Source organism: Cryptotermes secundus, unplaced genomic scaffold, assembly GCF_002891405.2.
Source record: "Cryptotermes secundus unplaced genomic scaffold, Csec_1.0 scaffold777, whole genome shotgun sequence".
NCBI lineage: Eukaryota > Metazoa > Arthropoda > Insecta > Blattodea > Kalotermitidae > Cryptotermes > Cryptotermes secundus.
Genome location: NW_019743160.1, coordinates 145,412 through 153,313, shown reverse-complemented (window position 1 = coordinate 153,313; position 7,902 = coordinate 145,412). Strand labels below are relative to the sequence as shown.

The 7,902-nt window shown below is 44.3% G+C and overlaps 1 protein-coding gene and 1 non-coding gene across 4 annotated transcripts in view; both read left to right on the top strand.

Annotated features, from left to right (window-relative positions):
* The window catches only part of LOC111873950, a gene marked incomplete at its 3' end in the record, with an annotated part of 781,441 nt that overhangs the window by 631,932 nt on the left and 141,607 nt on the right, over positions 1-7,902 (top strand).
* LOC111873953 lies at positions 761-879 on the top strand. The gene has a single exon (XR_002844462.1). It is a non-coding gene; the product is annotated as a 5S ribosomal RNA (ribosomal RNA).

Here is a 7,902-nt window from a genome sequence, read left to right as displayed (position 1 = left end):
CCTCTACCTGCAGACAAACACAGAAAAATGCACACAAACATCCATGCCCTGAGAGGGATTCGACCACGATCCCGGCTTCCGAGCGAGCGAAGACAGTGCATGCCTTAGACCTCTCGGCTACCGTGACCGGCAAATGAGACCTTTAGTAGGTTGTATTATTCTGGATAAAAACATACTCAATAAGAAGCTCCGAGCAGTGTTAATTAACGGTAACGCCACATAATTGTGAAGACTCCGTTTAGTCTGGTACAAGTTTATTAACGTTGCGGAGGAACGCTGTGTCTCCATGTTCATTGTCGAAGAACAAGCCAGGCTAGCAGAAGAGGAGTGTCTTGAACCGTTTCAGAATAGCAGCCACTGGTTGGCTTTTGTTAACACGGTAATGAAGTTTTGCATTCCTTAAGGGCAATATATGAATTTATTTAGACACCGAGTGACCCCAGAACAGTACTTCGAGGAAATCACTGGTATAATAACAGTATTTATTCAGTATGTACCGTCGAAAGCGGTGTTCAGCCACCAACTGTCGTCATGCCAGCCACCTTAAGCCTGCTCGATTACTAATTACAGATAATGGAGAGATGCTAGTTGCCAACAAAGCACGTCTTTAGTGACACCCAAGATGCATCTGCACATTTTTCTTATAATAGGCCTATCCACGGGTAAGATAAACTGTTCTGCCGATATACATATGTGTTAGCATCTGGGATTCGAAGTAGTTACAAAAGGGAACAGAAAATGACAATGTAAGATACGCGTGGCCAACGGCCATGCCATGTTGAAAACACCGGTTCTCGTCCGATCACCGAAGTTAAGCAACATTGGGCGTGGTTAGTACTTGGGTGGTTGACCGCTTGGGAACACCACGTGCTGTTGGCATTATTTTGGCCGCGCCATAGCTCAAGCGGTTAGTCGCTGGCTTCCCACCGCGGCGGCCCGGGTTCGATCCCGGGTCTGGTCAAGTGGGATTTGTGGTGGACAAAGTGGCGCTGGGGCAGGTTTTCTCCGAGTACTTCGGTTTCCCCTGCCAATCTTCATTCCACCAATTGCTCCACAATCACCCTCACCTATCATCTGGGGCTGGTACAATAGGCCAGAAGTGGCCGCAGTACAAGGGACTTAGTCCCACCCCACTAGCATTAAAAAAGAAAAAGGTATGCGTGTTTCTGTATTCTAGTGCTCATCCTTCGCGGGGGGGGGGACATGGCTTGTCTCCACATAGCAGCCCCAGTTAGTGCATATTGCTGTTCCATTAAATTTAGTGTTTTAGTGTAAATGTATTTGTCCCAAGTTGCTGAAATTAGGTTTCTGTTTTTGTAAATGTTCCAAGTCCTCAGAACTTATTTCCTAGTAGAGTTTATGTTCCATATGCAATACTGATGCTGATAACGGCACATTTCCTCTTTGAAATTTCATTGTTCTAGTGTGTATAACAACAGATTATTTCTAGGCTGCTGCTGTCACATACTCCCCCTTACCGAAAACAGTAAGTAGGTCACTAATTTTTGTCCCACATAATTGTGTTGGTGTGCTGTGTTAACAGTTTATCGCATGTAGGCTTTAATTTAGTAATTGTTTCAAGTAACATTTTTGCTGATTTAAAATCTGTAATCTGTTCGGCTGCCGGTCACGGTAGCCGAGCGGTGTAAGGCATGCACTGTCTTCGCTCGCTCGGAAGCCAGGATCGTGGGTTCGAATCCCACTCAGGGCATGGATGTTTGTGTGCGTTTTTCTGTTTGTCTACAGGTAGAGGACTAGCGACGAGCTGATCACTCGCCCAAGGAGTCCTACCGTATGTGTAAGATCTAGTAAACCGAAATGAAACGGAGAGTTTCATGGAGGTAGGCCTAGGCCCAAATTGGGGCTGTAGCGCCACAGGGAAAAAATCTGTTCGGCTGATTTTGTAAGTTGAAGAATGCCGTGTAGATCGTTTTAGAGGAACATATCTTCGGGGTAGAAAACTCAGCGAGCGAGGAACCAGCGTGACCAAGTAGTTGCAGCCACGTTTAACATGAAGCTGTAACATCATGCGTAAATGTTACCAATTTTACAGCTATGTCAAATCAAAATTAAAACTTACCATCCAGCAGTGAATAAACAGTAACTTGTAAATTATTTGTTATTATTTCCAAGCACCACAACATCGGAGCTGGGGCCCACCCTGCCTCCTATCCAGTGGGTACCGGGTACCGTTTGTAAAGCTGCAACAGTGTGAAGCTGACCACTCACCTCCATCTAGTGTCAAGGTCAAGAAGGATGGAATTATACATTCACTCCCCCGTATAGCTTTATGGCATCTTGCTTAGCTTATTAAGCACAGGGGCAATACTACCTTTACCTTTTACAACATCCGAGCGGAACATATGTAAGACACAAGTTTTAAGCGCTGTCTGATTGGTTCAGACAAATATGACAGGTGTATTTTCATTCGTAATGCGTATAGGATATTGGTGGGAAAGCCAGAAGGAAAGAGACCACAGGGAAGACCAAGGCGTAGGTGGGTGGACAATATTAGAATAGATGTTAGAGAGACAGGATGGGATGATATGGATTGGATAGATCTGGCTCAGGATAGGGACCAGTGGATGGCTCTTGTGAACACGGTGATGAACCTTCGGGTTCCATAAAATGCTGGGAAATTCTTGAGTAGCTGCAGAATTGGAGGCTCCTCCAGAAGGGCTCGGCTCCATGAGTAAGTAAATAAGTACAGAAGAGTGATCAGTGTGAACGATGCTCATAGATGGCAATAGTCATAAACACAGATGGCGCCATCGCATGTTTCCTTTCTCCCTATCCCAGTTGCCAGGGATACTTGACGTTCTCTGGCAGGTTTCGGAAGATGCAGTGAAGATAAGACAGACCTCAAGAAGGATGCGAAATCTGCTTTCAGCTCAGGTAGGAAGATGTCAGCCCGGTCAGGGGGGAAGATTAATGTAAGGTGGATGCTTTGCTGACAAAAACAATGAACGGAAACAATTGTCTGACCGGTTACTTCCCAACAGACACTTCGCTATTATGAAGGTCACTTGCTGGCATCCTTCTTGTTCTGATTCATACCCCTTCTCACCATTACGGAGGCAGGCCTGCCCTCGAGGATCATCTGTCTAGAATAAGAGTTTTCGTGATTTACCTCAGTCCCTTCAGGAGTGGTACCTTAAAGTACACTACGCCCCTGTTTTTTCTAACCTTTCTTCCAAGCTCTGTTCATAACAATCTTGCACCTCTTTCGAAGCTGCTGCGCCAAAGAGATAAATAAGTAATTAAATAAATGGGCAGATTCGTATTTAAGGAGAGGTAAAGAATTTTTTTCCAAAAGCGGAAATATACCATACACTGTGTCCCGGTCATATGCTAATGGCTGAAGCTCTATATATTTAGTAAAGTGTATATTTTATTTTATAATCTGTATGGATATCTGTACTCTTCTGTTGTTTCACAAATAGCAGTTCTATTTTCTTCTGCTCTCGTATTATGCTTGTGACCTGTTTCCCGTCAGAATGAATTTGCAACTAAGGACCTTAAGTTGGTAGGACTGATGATCAGTTCTGTCGCAAGGACGCTACCTGCACAGGGCGACACAAACAAGGGGAACGCATGCCTCGAGTGGGATTCGAACACACGATCCCAGTGTTCGTGTAGGCAAAGACATTTCATGATTTAGACCGTGCTGCCCCTGTGATCGGTACAGTTCTGTTTTAACTTTTAAAATTAGTGATAATTTTATGTCGTAAATTGTTTAGTTTCTGAGGTCCTGGCACTGTGTTTCGCACATTCGTTATTTTTGGAGTTGAATCGATTCCCATCTTGAAGTGACTGTCATTATACTGACAGATTCTTATTAATTTTGTATATTTCAGTCATTCATTCATTCATTATTGGAGGGGGTGGGTTTCCCATGCACCGCGACCAGTTGTTGCTCTAGTGTATGTCCCCCTTTGATATTCTGCCAGTCGCGATACCCTTCCGGTACTGGTGCTCGCTATCAGCAGTGGTACCTGATACTTCCCCATCTACCGGAGGAATTGGAAACTACTTGGGCAGGAAACATTTTACCTAATTTTTCTCAGAGGTCTCCTAGAGACATGAGGATCTTTTACGTGCCGTAAATCTACGACACGGGACCCATGGCTTAAAATCCCTCCCGGAGGACTTGTTCCCTGAATTTTTCCTCCCTTAAAAATTCCACGACCTCCGCCGGGTTTGAACCCGCGTACCCCCTAGACTACGGAGGCCGCTTTTGTATATTTAATAAACGTCTTGTATATGAGCCTGTGCCTGCCGCAGACAATGAAAATATTTATATAATGAGTTTACCACTCTCACGGACCTTTAATGGATCATTAAATTATATTTTCGTTATTTTCCACTATCATCTCAAACTAAAAGCCGCATAGAGAATGAGAGCAATGAAGACGCGAGGATAAACATTTCTTTTTCCCCCTTGGCACTACAGCCCCAGTGGGCCTAGGCCTATCTACATGAACTTCTCCGTTCACTTCGGTTTTTCTAGATCTTACACATTCGGTAGGGACTCCTTGGGCGGGTGATCAGCTCGTCGCAAGGCCTCTACCTGTACACAAACACAAACTAAACATCCATACCCTGAGTGGGATTCGAACCCACGATCCCGGTTTCCAAGCGAGCGAAGACAATACATGCCTTAGACCGCTCGGCTACCGTGACCGGCGAGGATAAACGTTATCTCACTGAACTGGGTGAGCGAGGATAGTTCACGTACGGAGAGAGCGACAAATACAGAGTGCATCTACTCCCGATGTAGGGCTTGAGTCTGATAATGCAAACATTCCTGATGTTGCTAGGTGTTACTATTAGGACAGGCTGTAAAATTAACATTTGTTCATTAGATGAACGGAAACTGATAATGATCTATTAAATTCTTCCGTCTGTTAATTCTAACGAATCCGTTGTTCTGAAATAGCATTCAGATCAAAACCCAGTACTGTTCATGCTTCGAGTATACCTATTTTAGCGCCTTGTTTTACCTGCGCTATTTAATGCAAAAGACTATTCCTCTGGGGGTCACGCGGTAGCATATTTGATTAAGGCACTATGCTACAAACCGGGAGGTTTGATAATTGGATTTTTCAATTTATCTAATACATCCAGCCGCACTATCGCCCTAGAGTCGACTCATCCTCTAAAAGAAATGAGTACCAGGAATCTTCCTGGGGGTGAAGGGAGGCCGGCGCGTAAGGCCGACAACCTCAAGGCCAGCTGTGAAGCGATTGTTTAGAGATGTGGGAGCTTCGACGTCTCACAACCCTGTGGGCCTCCATGGCCTGTTACTAGCTTTACTTCACCGTTCCTCTCGCACGCTTTACATAGCTCAGAAGGCCTACGTTTGAATGTATGTAGTTACAGAATTCAAATAAGCATGAAACATGTCACTGGCGTCCGTGAACTCAAATGTCACTGTACTCTGAGTACAGAAACATTTGCTTGGTTATCTGCTGCCCGACATTTCCATATGAATGGTGCACTGCAAGAAGACTTTCCGAGAACTGTTGTTTGGTTAACAAAGGTAGCTGTGCTATTGTGTAATGACAGCTAGAATCACCACGGCACATTCCTCCCAGACTCCGTTGAAGCCATGTTTGTACGAAGTGCGTGAAATGAATGTGATGATGGGAGGCTGTGCCCACGTGTGTTTCCTCCGCTCAACGAAATTTGGTTACATTTGGTGTCGGCTCTGTGATCTAGTGGTTAGAGTTCGTACCTACAGATCCAGAGATCCGAGTTCGATTCTCGGCACTGCTAAATTTTCTGATAAGTAGTGGGTCTGGAACGGGGTCCACTCAGCCTAGTGAGGATAATTGAGGAGCAATTTCAAGGAAATAGCGGCTCCGGTCTAGAAAACAACGATTAACGGCTTTGGGGATCCGTTACGCTGACCACGTGACACCCTCTATCCGCAAAAGTTGGGACTAACTTCGCCGACAAGCGGCGGTCGCTCGGTTGGTATAGTTCGCTTGTGGACTACAGGCCACGGAGTTTGGTATCGGTGATCTGCACTGAAATTTGTCGGAACATGTTTCATTTTGTTTAAAAATGTGATTTTGGACTGGTCCGTCGTACGAATTGTTTGAAACTGGTGCGTTTTGTAAAACAGTTCTGTATAAATTCCACTTGACCAGACTCGGGATCCAACCCGGACCGCCCCGGTGGGAAGCCAGCAACTAACCGCTTGAGCTATGGCGCGGCCTTAGGCCAGAGAGTAAACAAAAGAAGAAACTATCAAAAGCAGACGGCAAGACCAGAAGACCATACTCTTAACCCCTTAAGTACAAGTGGTTCCTATATGTATTGCCCGTTTTATCTTATTAAACTCTGCACCCTGCATTATGTTTCGTATGGCTCTCACAGTAAAGAGCAATTAACCAGTTGACCTTTGTAGCGGAGACATAATGTGTTTCCTTTGCGGTACTAACTGAATTTTTTTGTTCCCTGTGAGGTACGAACTGAATTTTTGTATATTGTCACGTGTAAAGTGATTATAGACTGGTCTGGATTGGGTATTGGATTTATTGAACGCTTACAGATCGTAGCTATAGCGCTATCCCTAATTCACATCAAACCCACATCGATCTTATCAGAAAAATGGCTGTGAGCTGTATGGAATAAGATACGAGGAAGTGGAACTTCCATTGAGCGTGCACCGTAACAACGAAATTCGCAGTGTTTGCATTAACTCTTCCATATAAATTACTTCCCTGAGCGTAATTTAACCTTGTACGGTTAATTTGACATGCTCGGTTTTTGGTTATTAATAGAAACCAAGGCAAGTGAGATATGAGAAAGATATACAGGGTATAACTGAAAAATTCGGACAAACTTTTGGACACGAGTAGCAAGAAAAATATTCATATCAACATGTGTCCAGAAACGTTTAATTTGTGAATTATAACTGAAATAATATTGTGTAGACGCCAGCAGCAGTTCAGCATTAACGTCTGGACAGGAATTGGTGGTGACTGGTACCACATCGGCTTACAGGCAACCACTACATGATCTGGCAAAGCTACTGGAAGATGTCCCGCAGGCAGTCTGAGCACGAATGTGGTACGTGCTTCGGTACATTTTAGTCTTGCTGTGCGAAATGTTCTCCTTAACCTTGAATACTGCTCTGATTCTTATCCGTCCTTGTGCAACTCAATCAAAATCGCTAGGTTTCGGTGTTTCTTCTTTCTGCTTTATTTCACATTATGTTTCGACCTAACTGACCATCATCAGGTGTACAAGACGTGTTTAAGGCATCTGCTTTGCTTTCATACAAAGTGTGTTTAAGGAGTCAGAACAGTATTCAAGTCTATACACAGTGCAACAAGATGCTAAAGTACACGTATAATACTATGAACGACTATTAGGACCGATGGATAGGTAGCAGACGAACCAGTGCGTGGCCTCCGCGCTCTCTGGATTTGAATCTCTGGATCTTACCTGTGAGGACATCTAAAATTCCTTGAGTATGCAGCTCCTTCTGACAATGAAGAGGCACTTCATCGCATTATAGAGGCCTATCAGACTATTCGCAACTTCCGCGCCATCTTGGAACGGATGCAGCGGCCCATGATGAGAAGTGTCTAGTCTTGCACTGAATCTCATGGAGGACATTTTGAGCCCTAATTCTAAACAGTCTTTCAGTTATAACTGGCAAATTAAATGTTTCCTGACACATGTTGATATGGACGTTATTTCTTGTTTTGATATATGGAACCCGTGACCAGAGTTTCTCCGCGCCTTCCAGTTAAACCCTGTACAGAGGCAGGTGATCTTGCGCTCAAACCTTCCTCTAAGTCGGGCTTGGCTCAAGATTTGGGTAGAATTTATACAGTAGTATTGATTTTTTATAATATCTCACATTTTCGCTGTTACTCATTCCAT